Source organism: Apium graveolens, chromosome 9 (assembly GCF_009905375.1).
Source record: "Apium graveolens cultivar Ventura chromosome 9, ASM990537v1, whole genome shotgun sequence".
Lineage (NCBI taxonomy): Eukaryota > Viridiplantae > Streptophyta > Magnoliopsida > Apiales > Apiaceae > Apium > Apium graveolens.
Window position 1 is genome coordinate 101,544,386 of NC_133655.1, and position 17,325 is coordinate 101,561,710.

The window sequence follows — 17,325 nt, forward strand, 5'->3', positions numbered from 1 at the left end:
TATTACAGAAATATACGAGTCGTTATAGTTAGGGCTATTGATTTGATAAAAAATAGTGTGAGATATATATTATATATATATATATATGAATAATCACTTGAACATAATTCAATGATCATCTGTAGATTAAGTCATTTTATGCACTTTAATATTGTAGATATCAAATGACAAATAACACAAATAACTTCTATATGTAATAGTCCTTGAGAAGGATAAGCTGACATGAAATAATTTCCTCAATTGACATGGGAACTTGAGGATTGTCCTCAGGTTTAAGGATGTCACTTAAATCCCTCCCTTATTTCTTCTATCTGATAATGAAACATGTGCTTAACAAAATGCTTACCAGAAGGAAATTGATTATGCAACTGATGTTTCATGTCTCATGCTTGTAATTATGAGTGCTGAGCTTTAGAAGCAATAAGAGCATAATGATGCTTAATATATGATTGAGCACCTTCAAAGGATATTTGAAGGATAGGCTCGTCAGAAAGATTTGACAATAATAAGGCACCATACTTTTGCATTAATGGGAGAATGATATCTGGTTGGACCACATGTTCCAAAGATGTTAAGTATATGTACCTTGATATTTTGGGTTCCAAGAATAGTCTAGAGACTCAGCTTGATTTGATCAAACAATCTTTGAACAACTTCTATTCTTAGTTTGTTAAGAACAAAAGGAATAAGATACACGGAACACTCACTGAGTTGTTAAGCATGTTTAGAACTGCTAAAAATAACATGTTTAGAACACTCACTGAGTTGCTAAGATGTGAGTCTCTAGGCATAAATTACATTCATATTGATGATGTACACATGAAATGTGAATGGGAAAGGAAAGTGGATAGGCAAGGTAAATATTTGATCTTATTCAGTGCCAAACCAAAGTTCAATCCCAAAGGGCTTTTGAAGCCTGATAGTTGTGTTGCTAAAAGAGATGATTGTCATTTTTGTGGAAATAACTTGATGATTGGAAGTTAAATTGTCGAGCTTGTTTGGAAGATCAAAAGAAGAAGACTAGCAATGGTCAAGCTTCAGGTATCAGGTTAGAATTGGAGCAAAGGTTGTTGCTCTAGTTGAAGGAACTCGATACCTAATTTTGCCCATATAGGCGAGATTGAGAACTTGATAAATTGTTATTACGTGCCTGCCTTTAGGGGATACATTAAATTAATTTCTTGTCAGGACAAGAAAAGTTCTCATTTTAATTAAATAAACAATAGTTGTTTATTCTATTTTAATGATAAGGCTTATAATGTTGCACAATTAATTAACAATTTATATGTTCTAAGATGACTCAAATTAAACATTACATCTACAATTGTTTTTAAGCTAAATTAATGAGAAATGCATTTCTGAGTTACATATAGATGGATACTTGGATAAATTTGATTTTGAGTCATACGGAAGATGTGAACCTTGGATAAAGCTTTTTTTACCTGATCAGGTGAAAGGGCCACTGAACGATTATGACTTATACATAATGATGTATGTGGTCGAATGCGTAGATGGCAAAGTGTAATAACCCCAATTTTTGGAAATTTTTGAAACCCTTATGAATAGTGATTTTGCAGATTATGCAGAATGAGAAAACTTTTCATGCCATACTATATAGGGGTTCTTTTATTGATCTTCTGAGATATTATTAGTACTCTATGTGGTATATAAGTGTATGTAAAGATCGTCAGAATCCAAATCCGAACACTTTGATTTTTCCCGAAAATCCACCAGATATCGAAAGAATTGAGTATAAGGTAACAGGATAAAAAGGATTTAAATTCAAGGATTTTAATAGAGGATCATAAAAGGAATATAATGTATTGAGAAAGGTTAAAGGGAACCCAAGTAATAAGATCCCGGGTATGATCCCTCAAACGATAAACGAGAACGAAAGTTAAGCGAACCGTATAACAGATCAGTGGTCATTAGGCAAGCAATTAGGAGTTAATCAAGGGGTTAGTGGATGATGATGTCATCACACCAACAAGAAGAAGACAAGTGTGGAAGATGACATAAGCATGGTGACTTAAGCATGACAAAAAGGAGGGATTGGTTGGTTGATTGTGGACCATTCATTCTTTACCATGGTAAAAAGTTAATTAAACAAACAAGGTGGATCAACCAAGCCAAAAACAAATCATAACAACAAAAAACACAAAACACTCCATTTCTTCAAGGAAGCTCTCGGCTTCTTTTATCAAAAATGAAGATCCAAGCTCCACCACTTACTATTTGGCAAGGTATTTATCTAAGCTTCCCCATGGATAGTTACATACTTCCTATAAGTTTAAGCTTCTAATTCCAAGCCAATCTTTTTTTATAAATCAAGGAAGAAGATGGTGAATAATAACTTTCAAAAAATAACTTTAGTTTTCTTGAATTTTTATGAAAGTTTAAGGTTATACAAGCAAGGATCAAGGTTCTTTTAGGCATTCAAAGCTCTTGTGTTGTGTTAAGAAGCTTCAAGAAGGTATAAACTCCAAACCCTAGCTTTTAGTTTTGAGTATTTAGGAATGGTTATGATTGATATAGGATATGTTAAGCATGATGCTTGTTTGTTTAAAGTTTGGTTGAGTTGTAGAGGATAGTTGGTTTTGTAATGTTTTGGAGTTGTAATTCTTGGAGTATTGATTAATGAACTTAGGTATAGCTTAAATTCAAGTTTAAGAATAAGTATAAATTGTTAATGTTGAGTTGATTGGGGTTGTTATGATGTAGTATGGATGGAGTTTTGATTGGGTTGTGAATTGGGATTGATTGGTGGTTGTTTTGGAATGGTTTAAATTTGGGAAATCGCGTAAACATAGTCGTCGTAATGTCCGATTTACTTTAGACTGCTTTTGTTCATAACATTAGGACCCGAGAACTCCCTGCTAGGTTTTGACCATTGCAATGTTTAGATATTTCATGTTACGAGCTTCGTTTTGATATGTGGTTCGTTTGATTCCGATGTACGGTTTAGGAGAAACGGCCGTTTTAAGTAACGACGTTTCGCGAACGAAACATTACCCCTCCCCTTACTTTGAAACCTTGGTTAAGGACCTTAAATGACTAATTGGGGTAAGAAACAATTATGTAAAGTGTATTAGGCAGTTGGTAAGGTACTCGCGAAAGAATCGCCTTAAAACCCTTAATGGTTAATTTATTAAAAATGGTGGAGCCGAGGGTACTCGAGCGACTTAAGTAAATCGTTAAGCGCGAAAGCGAACATTAGGACTCTAAATGGTTAAAGTCTAGTTTCTTAAGCGACCGGGGTCTAATTCCGACTTATGTTGTTGTTCATAGGTTATCGGACCCACTCTAAGCTTAAGTCTTTCCGGGAGCACTCAGGCAAGTTTTCTACCCGTATAAACTGTTGTTGTGATGTATATGTGTATATGCATGATCTTGTGATAAATGCATATTTGTTATTAGCAAATTCTTGCGATATATTGGAGCATGTGATATGGTATATATGCATGCCTGTTTCGTATTCTTGACTTATATATCTGTTGGTTCAAATGCTTATTAGTTGCATAATACCTATGCTAGAGATAAGCAGTAGTTGCGTATACCCTGAGTACAAGGGACCCAAAGGTGAACCCTTTTCTAAAACCGGGAGTAGATGTTCCCGAGTATATGATATATATATATATATATTTATATATATATATATATATATATATATATATATATATATATTGATATGGTTTTTAAAAACTATTAATCGAATAAGGTTTATTCGATAACTTCATATTATTTAATGAATATTACTTGAATATTAATTTGAGGACTTATGACTCCTTTTATTTTATTTAATGAATATTACTTGAATATTCATTCGAGGATTTATGACTCCTTTTATTTTATTTAATGAATATTACTTGAATATTCATTCGAGGATTTATGACTCCTTTTATTTTATTTAATGAATATTACTTGAATATTCATTCGAGGATTTATGACTCCATTATATTATTTAATGAATATTACTTGAATATTCATTCGAGAACTTATGACTCACTTTATATTATTTATTAAATATTATTTGAATATTCGTTTGAGGACCTATGACTCCGATTATTTACTGAAATATATTTTTTATTTTATTAAAGAATAAGGTGTCGATAATCAAACTTATTTTTGATTATTCAAATAAAGATAGTACTTTCGTATAAGTATATCTTTGGTTATTTAATACTCATTTCAAGTATAAGTTTTACAACTTCTACTTCAAGTTATTTATATAGAGATTATCCTTATGGGAATATTATTTAATAATATTCAGATATTTTCTAATATATCGGGACTGATTTACTTTATTAAATCAACATTACTCCAAACACTCTTTAAAGTGTTTTCGAGTCTTCAAAATGATTTTTAAAGGTTAGAGCGGATCCCAAAACTCATTTTCAAATTTAAGATCTTCCTTTTTGAAGGGGACTTGAATACTCGCTCAAAAATCTAAGGGATCCGGCTCTGTGGTGTATTTTATATTCGCAACAAGGTTGCTGTTTTGATAAATGAATTGATTACTTACCCAACGTTCGGGAAGTAAGTCCATCTAATTGAGTCGGCATAAGCGACAGGCCGGGGTACGGTCTATCAAAGTGTAAGTGGCTGGGTGGCAGTCCATCAACGCGTAAGAGGCCGGGTGGCGGTCCAGCACAAGGTCCTTATATGGCCAGGGTGATGACCGGTGGGGGATTCATCCATCTACTAGTAGAAAAGGTTACTTATTGGTATCTTTGCCTGATCAGCAAGATATCGGGTTTATGCCAAAATTCTTTTCTTTCCAAAATTCATTGGATATTGCAACTCTGTTCATACTTTACATGACTGAGGTTTTCAGGAAATGTATGAGAGATATATATATGGATATATATATATATCGGGACTTAATGAAGTATCTCGTAACTTCATTTCATTCAATAATATTTCAAAGATTGAATCTATTCAAGTCTTATCTTGTATTCTCATCTATGTGATGAACTTTTGAAACTAATTATAACTTGAACGGTGGTAGTTCATGTAGTATTCGGAAAGATATAAGTATATTGGAGTATCTTGTAACTTCATCTTTTAAACTTATATCTAGTAAATGATTATCTTGTGCGTGTCAAAGATTTTCAGAAAACGTTGAGACAAGGTTAGATATATGAGATCACCTTGCAACGATATTTTTATACAGTTATAAACTGGAACTCTGTGTATATTATACACGTCAGAGGATTTCAAAGATTGTGAAAAGTATATATGTACATATACTGAATATTTTGCGACTTCATCGCATTAAGATATCAAACTTGGTTCATTTCTTTTGACCAAGACTTTCATGAGTACTATGAGAAGGCTCATATATTGTTAATCATTATACATATTATTTTGGTGGGCTTGCTGCTCACCCTTGCTTTCTTCTTTCATCACACAACAACAGATAGAAAAGATGAACAAGACCAAGCTCCCGATTCGCAAGCGATTAGGAAACGTTCCGCAGTTTCCTATAGGCGTTGATGTCGCTGTAGCTAAGGTAGGAACTACCAATAGGCTAGGCTTTCAACTTTTGATGTACCAGACTTATGCATACTTATAAATTATAATAATGGCAAAGAATATGTAAATTTATTCAGAAACCCTTTTAAGGTGTAATGGTTTATAATTGTGGAATAAAATGACTTGTGTTATTTTTGGTATTCATCTCTGAGACTATAACTTGTGGTGTGTGTGTATATTGTGGGGTCATAGTACGCAGTAGTTGGTTGTTTATAAAGATTGAGTGTTATTAAGGGAAATAAAACTCGTGACAACCAGGATCCCCGACCCCGGATTTGGGGGTGTTACAGAAATGGTATCAGAGCTAAGCGTTATAAACCTCAGAGATGATGTGGTGTTAAGATAATAAGTTCACTAAGATAATAAGAACTCTTGCCAAGTTCATAGTCGGGCTACCTAACGTAGTACAGACAGTTAAAACCGTTATGGGAACCCTTATAAATATCGTGATAGAAGCGTAGTTCGTTATCGTATATGTTAGCGGGACTCCGAACCCTGAGGTTGAGGAGCAACAACGCGATGATGTTTCATTAGTTATTGGAGATCAGATTGTGGATCCAATAGAGCGTCCTAACACGGGACCGGATGATGTTCATATTGAGGATGTAGCGGTTGAGGATGTTGTCCTAGAAGGGATAGTTGCTGAGGAGGATCCCATGGAGGATCCTGACAAGAATGAATAAAGGACCACTGATGAATTGCTGACCATGGTTAGGTCGACTACCAGAGGTAGGATTGGTCGGTCACTACCGGAGGTTCGTTCAAGTTTGTAAAGATAGTAGCCCCCTTTAACGCGACTTACTTGTAAGACTGAGAAGTTGAATGGACAGAGAAATACGAGAACAACTTTCAAGAACTGAAGCAAAGATTGGTGACGACCCCTATGATGGCGTTGCCGGATGGAAAAGGAGATTTTGTGATGTTTAGTGACGCTTCGCATAAGGAATTAGGGTGCTTCTTATACAGCACAACAAGGTAATCGCGTACGCGTCAAGACAACTAAGGGAATATAAAATTTGATATCCCCACCCATGAGCTTGGACTCGTGGCAATAGTTTTTCCCTAAATATTGGAGGCACTACTTGTATGGAGAGAAGTGCGAGATTTACACAAGCCATAAGTGCTCTAGTGCATTTTCACACAGAAAGAGCTCAACATACGCCAGGAAAGGCGGTTAGAGCTAATCAAGAATTATGATTGGGAGATTCTTTATCATTCGGGGAAAGCCAATGTGTTGGCTGATGCCCTTAATAAAAAGGAGAGACTCAAGATAATAATGTCTTTGGGAGAGTTCATAAGAGATTTTGAGAAAATGGAAATAGAAGTGAAGGTAACCGGAGCCGGTACCGAAAAGCTGTTTGAGATTGCAATACAGACCGAATTATTGGAAAAGAACATATTGTGCCAGAAAAAGTGATGAATGAAGGCAGAGAGCCAACAAATAGATATGAGATTAATACCGAGAAAGATGATAAGGGAATAATGAGGTATTTCTATAGAATTTGGGTTCCAAATGTTCAAGAGCTTAAAGATGAGATCTTAGATGAAAGTCATAGTTCAAGGAATAAGATTAAGGGCAAACCCTGAATGTGATAGTCAGGGAGGACGCCATCAAGATAGAAGGAACTCATAACATAATGAAGTGGAAAATGAGGATTTTAACGTATAAGATAACCCCAAGTATGGGAGAAGGATGAAACATTTCATACTAAGGAAACAGAAAGTCGAGTAAGGAAAGGAGACCCGAGACGGTACTCCTATATGACAATTCATGGACCTGTCTAAAAAGGACTTAGACTATTATCCCCAACCACCACCCTGAGGAAACAATGCGGTGAGAAATTCTTTCAGGACCTTTAAGTCGCTAAGCCCTTAGAGTTCCAAGGAACAAGCTGAACCAGTCGAGGCAAGAGCCTGACTAAAGGAAATATATGAATCATTTGAAATTCTAAATGATTGACGAATCACAAAAGACTATTTTTGTCACTTACCCTCCTAAGAGAGAGGCCACCCGCTGGTGAAAGGACAAGGAAGGCACGGAGCAAGAGATTATAATAAACTGATTTAAGTTCAGTCAATTGTTTTCAGGAAAGTACTTCCCAAGGTTATGGAGACAGTGTAAAAGCTTTGGAGCCAGAACAAAGACAGACAAGTATGATGAAATATGAATCTGAGTTGTAAAAGTTGTCAAGATTCATTCTGATGACAAGAATCCTAGAACGATGTGATGCTTGAAGTCAATGATTAGTGGGTTCATGAAATAATGATAAGAGAAAGGAAAATAAAAAGAAACTGAAGGGGAAAGGAATATAAAGGCAATAGAGTTTGAGGAATGATAAGGGAGTTGGGTATGAGGAAACCCTAAAGACTCGTAGCAATAGAAATAGAAAAGTATGCATTCGTCAGGATGAGGGTGATTCACCATGAGTTAAAAATTGATGGTTGAGGGCATAAGAGATACATATATTTTATCCCCTGTGAGTTGGGAGGATTCGAGGAAACCTTGAGATAGTTCGAAGGATAAATAATAAGACGTGGATAGACTAAGGAGACAAGAAAGTAAGAAAGTAGGAAAATTGGATGAAGGAAGTGACCTTCAAGAATATGAAGTGTAAGACCGGTGGCTTGATACCCAGAAAGGGAGACACCAGGTATGAAAGATATCCCAACATTGAGATGACTGTTGAGATAAACAACAAAAGTAAATAAAAAAATTATTAAGAAGTTCGCGTTGAACTACCAATATCTTCCAGAACATCCTTGTTATCGTTACCAAATTAGGCAAGAAAAGCGGATAACCGTTGTTATCTTTTGGAGGCCATATTGATTGAACCCATTTTGAATACAGATGTTATTGTGAAATTAGACATATACTATCGAGGTGGGAATGATGGAATAAGACACCCTTATCAGGGATATATGACTTGATTTGTCCATGGAAGGATGCATGTACCTTTTTAAAGGTGGAATTAAGGATAGAACATCGGTAACTTAAAATGAATCCTAGGGGAATGCCTAAAGGTTGGCATTTCACCCTTAATAGGGATAGTATGAGTTTTGACAGTATGAATTGGAAAGGATTAAGGTAATAACAACCTTTAAGAATCAGTGGAGAAATTTTTTCAGAAGTATATAGACAATGATTCTGGTATTAATAAATGGTATCTTGATATGCCCTGTATCTAGGGAATACAGGAGGAACGATTCAAGGATAACCTTAGAGGTTTTACAAGGAGAAAGGTAATATTCAAAATTCTCAAGAATAGAAATGTTGATAAAGGAAATATGACGTAATTATAATGATGCCAAGTGGGGCACGTGTTAAACCACGAGAAAGTATGGATCGAACCAGTAATGGTCAAAATTGTTCAGGGCAATTAGGATTTAAGATAAAAAGATGTTCTAAGTATGATTAAAAGTCAGTCGTGATAGTGATTAACCTCTAAAGACTGAGGCAATAACTTATGGAAAAATGGTGATAATTTTTTTTTATTTTTACTCATCAGACTTTAAGGAAAACATCTTCACATAAACTGTGATTGAAATTAGGTAGAAAATTATTTGGAGGTGGTTAAAATGACATTGACTGTAAGGAAATTTTACTATCAGGAAAGGCCAAAGAGGTGGCCGACACTTTAAAGGTAAGAGGATAATTACAGGCGCTTGTGCCAAAAGAATACAGTGATGATGGTTAAAGCTATGAAGGTTGTATTATGGTTTGGAAGATTGACATTCCTTCTGATGACTGTGCAATACCCAACCGTAATAGTAGTTGGTAAAGGTTTAATTCATGTAATCGCCATGAGCGGGCTATCTATCTCAGAAGATACTATCTTGAGATAAGCCAGGACCATGTTTCAAAAAGGACTAGACGAACCCTTGAGTTAAGTCTTCTATTTAAGGCATACGATTAAGAATGGTATTCACCTGCTATCGTTGCTTTGACTGAAACTCTTCTGCAATTTTATCTACTTCATGTCATGAAAGTACGTCAGAGTTTGGAGTGTTCTTCATGAATTATGATTGGTGGTTATATTAACTCCTTAGAAGTATTCTATACGACATGTATGGACTCCGTATGGTTAGATATTAAGATTTCATGGAAAGTGAATAACGACAGTAGGTCAGTGGTGGACCATAGTAATGCAGCAATGATTCTGCGAGTAATGAGCTGATTACAACCGTGAGAGTTGTATTGGAATGGATGTTGAGATTGAGTACCACTAATCGGGTCGTGGTAGTGTATAATTTATCATTGATAGACTAATTAAGTAGAGTATCTACCTATTGAATATTTATTCCCTCTTACGAAAAGAGAGTCATATTACTATATGAGGAAGGTTGCGGTGCAAGCATAGAATTCTAGTAACGATGAAGTCTAGAATGAGATCCCAGATTCGATTTTCGATATCGAGGGAGTTTCAAAGGTGATTGTGTATAAGCTCGAGGAAGAGCATGGGTCCATAGAATGATGGACGGAATAGCAAAAATATTTAGGCATGTGAAATATGATGCTATAATACTTGATGTTGATATAAATACATATATGTTTTGTTCTCCTATGACAAACCTCTATAGTTCAGAGGTAGATTCCAAGCCAGATATTTTATGGCAATAATTTTTTTTTTTTACGAATATACAATTCTCTTAAGTTCGTTCTTTTCTCTTCTTTTCATTTCATGTAAGCTGAGAAGAACAACCCTTCCAGAAGGGGAGGTATTGCCGAATGACTATCTATCTGTGTGATAGAAGCCTAGTAGGATACCATCTATTGTTTAATTGCTTGTCAAGTACTAAAGGCTGGCCACCTTCTGTACTAACTATGCGATATAACAAGTGTTCATGATCATATTGATCTCTCAATAAATTCTTTTACTTCTATATGAAGGATTAAACTTTCGAAGATAGAAGCAGCTGGAAAAGGAAGTAGTATCAGTACGGTGGTATTCCGATTCTAACACATTCATGATACTAAGGTTGACGTGGTTATTAAAAGATTATAGAACGCTAACGAGCGAAAGTGTAACCAGTATAGTATTATGTACGGAAGATAGTAACGCTTACGAATTAGAAAAGAATGAGTATCGAGAAGCAAAAGCTATAATGCTAGAAGCTATGATGAGAGCCGGTGCAATAGACTTGAAAGAATTTGGAATGATCACTTAACACGGATTGAGTTTTCTTACGACAATAGATCATATGTCATTATCGAGTTGTCACCTTATGAGATCCTTGAGGGAAGACAATGTCGATCTCCCTTATGTTAGGATGAAGTTGTAGAGCGCAAGATGCTCGGACCCGCAGTAGTCCAAAGTACCAAGGATATAATAGATCTAATCAGAGGACGGCTGGTAGTAACCCAAGATGGACATAAGAAGTATGTTGATTTGACACGAAAGGACAAAAAATAGGAAGTAGGGGACCTAATGTTGTTAAAGGTATCCCCTTGGAAACCCTTGGAAAGGATTGATGAGATTCAGAAAGAAAAGAAAGCTAAGTCCATAATTTGTCGGACCCTTCGATATATTAAGAAGTATTGGGAAGTTAGCATATGAGCTAGCCTTACCCCAGAACATGTAGCAAGTCATAACGTGTTTCACGTATCAATGTTAAGGAAGTGTAATTCAGATGCCAGATAAATAGGGGCATATGAGCGCATAGACATGCAACCAGACGTAACCTATATGGAGCGACCAGGAAGGGTTATAGATTGAAAAAGGAACAAGTGCTTAGGAGAAGTGTTATCAAACTATTCAGAGTTTGATGGAAGAACCACAATGTGGGAAAATTTACTTGAGAGTTAGAAAGTGTAATGCTAAGAGAGTATCCCTATTCATTTTCTATCTGATTCCGGGACGGAATCCTTTTAAGGAGGGGAGACTGTAATAACCCCAATTTTTGGAAATTTTTGAAACCCTTATGAATAGTGATTTTGCAGATTATGCTGAATGAGAAAACTTTTCATGCCACACTATGTAGGGGTTCTTTTATTGATCTTCTGAGATATTATTAGTACTCTATGTGGTATATAAGTGTATGTAAAGATCGTCAGGATCCAAATCTGAACAATTTGATTTTTCCCGAAAATCCACCAGATATCAAAAGAATTGAGTATAAGGTAACAGGATAAAAAGGATTTAAATTCAAGGATTTTAATAGAGGATCATAAAAGGAATATAATGTATTGAGAAAGGTTAAAGGGAACCCAAGTAATAAGATCTCGGGTATGATCCCTCAAACGATAAATGAGAACGAAAGTTAAGCGAACCGTATAACAGATCAGCGGTCATTAGGCAAGCAATTAGGAGTTAATCAAGGGGTTAGTGGATGATGATGTCATCACACCAACAAGAAGAAGACAAGTGTGGAAGATGACATAAGCATGGTGACTTAAGCATGACAAAAAGGAGGGATTGGTTGGTTGATTGTGGAGCATTCATTCTTTACCATGGTAAAAATTTAATTAAACAAACAAGGTGGATCAACCAAGCCAAAAACAAATCATAACAACAAAAAACACAAAACACTCCATTTCTTCAAGGAAGCTTTCGGCTTCTTTTATCAAAAATGAAGGTCCAAGCTCCACCACTTACTATTTGGCAAGGTATTTATCTAAGCTTCCCCATGGATAGTTACATACTTCCTATAAGTTTAAGCTTCTAATTCCAAGCCAATCTTTTTTTATAAATCAAGGAAGAAGATGGTGAATAGTAACTTTCAAAAAATAACTTTAGTTTTCCTGAATTTTTATGAAAGTATAAGGTTATAAAAGCAAGGATCAAGGTTCTTTTAGGCATTCAAAGCTCTTGTGTTGTGTTAAGAAGCTTCAAGAAGGTATAAACTCCAAACCCTAGCTTTTGGTTTTGAGTATTTAGGAATGGTTATGATTGATATAGGATATGTGAAGCATGATGCTTGTTTGTTTAAAGTTTGGTTGAGTTGTAGAGGATAGTTGGTTTTGTAATGTTTTGGAGTTGTAATTCTTGGAGTATTGATTAATGAACTTAAGTATAGCTTAAATTCAAGTTTAAGAATAAGTATAAATTGTTAATGTTGAGTTGATTGGGGCTGTTATGATGTAGTATGGATGGAGTTTTGATTGGGTTGTGAATTGGGATTGATTGGTGGTTGTTTTGGAATGGTTTAAATTTGGGAAATCGCGTAAACATAGTCGTCGTAATGTCCGATTTACTTTAGACTGCTTTTGTTCATAACATTAGGACCCGAGAACTCCCTTCTAGGTTTTTACCATTGCCATGTTTAGATAGTTCATGTTACGAGCTTCGTTTTGATATGTGGTTCGTTTGATTTTGATGTACGGTTTAGGAGAAACGGCCGTTTTAAGTAACGACGTTTCGCGAATGAAACATTACCCCTCGCCTTACTTTGAAACCTTGGTTAAGGACCTTAAATGACTAATTGGGGTAAGAAACAATTATTTAAAGTGGATTAGGCAGTTGGTAAGGTACTCGCGAAAGAATCGCCTTAAAACCCTTAATGGTTAATTTATTAAAAATGGTGGAGCCGAGGGTACTCGAGCGACTTAAGTAAATCGTTAAGCGCGAAAGCGAACATTAGGACTCTAAATGGTTAAAGTCTAGTTTCTTAAGCGACCGGGGTCTAATTCCGACTTATGTTGTTATTCATAGGTTATCGGACCCACTCTAAGCTTAAGTCTATCCGGGAGCACTCAGGCAAGTTTTCTACCCATATAAACTGTTGTTGTGATGTATATGTGTATATGCATGATCTTGTGATAAATGCATATTTGTTATTATCAAATTCTTGCGATATATTGGAGCATGTGATATGGTATGTATGCATGCATGTTTCGTATTCTTGACTTATATATCTGTTGGTTTAAATGCTTATTAGTTGCATAATACCTATGCTAGAGATAAGCAGTAGTTGCGTATACCCTGAGTATAGGGGACCCAAAGGTGAACCCTTATCTAAAACCGGGAGTAGATGTTCCCGAGTATATGATATATATATATTTATATATATATATATATATATTGATATGGTTTTTAAAAACTATTAATCGAATAAGGTTTATTAGATAACTTCATATTATTTAATGAATATTACTTGAATATTCATTCGAGGACTTATGACTCCTTTTATTTTATTTAATGAATATTACTTGAATATTCATTCGAGGATTTATGACTCCTTTTATTTTATTTAATGAATATTACTTAAATATTCATTCGAGGATTTATGACTCCTTTATATTATTTAATGAATATTACTTGAATATTCATTCGAGGACTTATGACTCACTTTATATTATTTATTGAATATTATTTGAATATTCATTTGAGGACCTATGACTCCGATTATTTACTGAAATATATTCTTTATTTTATTAAAGAATAAGGTGTCGATAATCAAACTTATTTTTGATTATTCAAATAAAGATAGTACTTTCGTATAAGTATATCTTTGGTTATTTAATACTCATTTCAAGTATAAGTTTTACAACTTCTACTTCAAGTTATTTATATAGAGATTATCCTTATGGGAATATTATTTAATAATATTCAGATATTTTCTAATATATCGGGACTGATTTACTTTATTAAATCAGCATTACTCCAAACACTCTTTAAAGTGTTTTTGAGTCTTCAAAATGATTTTTAAAGGTTAGAGCGGATCCCGAAACTCGTTTTCAAATTTAAGATCTTCCTTTTTGAAGGGGACTTGAATACTCCCTCAAAAATCTAAGGGATCCGGCTCTGTGGTGTATTTTATATTCGCAACAAGGTTGCTGTTTTGATAAATGAATTGATTACTTACCCAACGTTCGGGAAGTAAGTCCATCTAATTGAGTCGGCATAAGCGACAGGCCGGGGTACGGTCTATCAAAGTGTAAGTGGCTGGGTGGCAGTCCATCAACGCGTAAGAGGCCGGGTGGCGGTCCAGCACAAGGTCCTTATGTGGCCAGGGTGATGACCGGTGGGGGATTCATCCATCTACTAGTAGAAAAGGTTACTTATTGGTATCTTTGCCTGATCAGCAAGATATCCGGTTTATGCCAAAATTCTTTTCTTTCCAAAATTCATTGGATATTGCAACTCTGTTCATACTTTACATGACAGAGGTTTTCAGGAAATGTATGAGATATATATATATATATAGATATATATATATATATATATATCGGGACTTAATGAAGTATCTCGTAACTTCATTTCATTCAATAATATTCCAAAGATTGAATCTATTCAAGTCTTATCTTGTATTCTCATCTATGTGATGAACTTTTGAAACTAATTATAACTTGAACGGTGGTAGTTTAAGTAGTATGCGGAAAGATATAAGTATATTGGAGTATCTTGTAACTTCATCTTTTAAACTTATATCTAGTAAATGATTATCTTGTGCGTGTCAAAGATTTTCGGAAAAACGTTGAGACAAGGTTAGATATATGAGATCACCTTGCAACGATATTTTTATACAGTTATAAACTGGAACTCTGTGTATATTATACACGTCATAGGATTTCAAAGATTGTGAAAAGTATATATGTACATATACTGAATATTTTGTGACTTCAACGCATTAAGATATCAAACTTGGTTCATTTCTTTTGACCAAGACTTTCATGAGTACTATGAGAAGGCTCATATATTGTTAATCATTATACATATTATTTTGGTGGGCTTGTTGCTCACCCTTGCTTTCTTCTTTCATCACACAACAACAGATAGAAAAGATGAACAGGACCAAGCTCCCGATTTACAAGCGATTAGGAAACGTTCCGCAGTTTCCTATAGGCGTTGATGTCGCTGTAGCTGAGGTAGGAACTACCAATAGGCTAGGCTTTCAACTTTTGATGTACCAGACTTATGTATCTTTATCAATTGTAATAATGGCAAAGAAATGTAAATTTATTTAGAAACCCTTTTAAGGTGTATTGGCATATAATTGTGGAATAAAACGACTTGTGATTATTTTTGGATATTCATCTCTTAGACTATAACTTGTGGTGTGTGTGTTTATTGTGGGGTCACAGTACAGAGTAGTTGATTATTTATTAAGATTGGGTGTTATTAAGGGAAATGGAACTCGTGACAACCCGGATCCCCGACCCCGGATTTGGGGGTGTTACACAAAGGATAGCTTATACTACTTCATAACATTTACTAATGATTTCAGTAGATATGGATATGTGGTTCTTATGAAGAACAAATCCGATTCTTTTGAAATGTTTAAAGAATATAAGGTCGAAGTAGAAAAGCAAACAAGGGAAAAGTATAAAAGTTTTACGATCAGACCGTGGAGGAGAATACTTAAACCTTAATTTCAAGAGTTTCTTGAAGGAGTGTGATAGTGTATCATAACTTACTCCTTCTGGAACACCTCAATGGAATAGAGATTCTGAGAGGAGAAATCATACCTTGTTGGACATAGTGCGATCAATGATGAGTCAAGCGGATCTTCCATTCAATTTCTAGGGTTATGCTCTAGAAACAGCTGCATATACACTTAACCAAGTTCCGACTAAAGCTGTTCAAAATACTTCGTATGAGATATAGAGTGATAAATGTCATAGCATGTCATTTATGAAAATTTGGGGACGTGAAGCGTTTGTAAAACGTTTAGCCTCTGACAAGCTTGGACCAAAATTAGATAGATGCTATTTTGTTGGATACCCAAGTGAGACTAGGGTATAGTTTTTATAATCCTTCCGAGAATAAAGTGTTTGTTGCTCGGGCCGCTATATTTCTTGAGGGAGAACTACTTTCTAAGAAAATCAGTGGGAGGATAATACATCTCGATGAAGATCGAGAACCACATGATAACATTGAACCAGAGTTGGAATAAGATCATGATGTACATCAAAATGTTGAAAGTAATCATGTCCAAAAAACATAGGTTATTCCAAGATCTAGTAGGATTCACCATGAGCCCTGGAGAAATTATGAATTTCTTTTGACTCAAGATGGTGATGTGATGCTTACGGATAATGGTAAGCCTCTCACCTACCAAGATGCTATGAACAGTTCAGACTCTGAGAGATGGCTAGAGGCCATGAAATTCGAGATGGAATCTATGTATCAAAATAAAGTATTGACTTTAGTTGATCCACTCGAAGGGGTAAAACCTATAGGGTGCAAGTGGGTTTTCAAGAAGAAAACTGACATGGATGGAAAAGTATAGACCTATAAGGTGCAATGGCAAAAGGTTTCAAATAAATTCATGGTATAAACTATGATGAGACTTTTTCACCAGTTGCTATGGTCAAGTCCATCAGGATTTTGTTAGCAATAGTGCTTACTTTGACTATGAGATTTGGCAAATGGATGTCAAAACTGCTTTCTTATATGGGAGCCTTGAAGAAAATGTATATATGATACAACCTGAGGGTTTTGTCGATCCAAAGTTTGCTAAGATAGTTTGTAAGTTGCTTATATCTATTTATAGATTGAAGCAAACATCAAGGAGAATGAATATTCATTTTGATAAAACGGTCAAAGAGTTTGGCTTTATTCAAAATGAAGATGAACCATGTGTTTGCAATAAGGTTAGTGGGAGCCATGTGATATTCCTAGTATTATATGTAGATGACATATAACAGATATGGAATGACATAACTTCTCTACAGGCTGTTAAGACTTGGTTGAGAAATAGTTTCTCGATGAAAGACTTAGGCGATGCTACCTATATATTAGGGATCAAGATCTATAGAGATAGATTGAAGAGGTTAATCGACCTAGTCGGAGTACATACATTGATAAATTATTGCATCATTTTATGATGCAAAAGACAAAGAAAGGATAT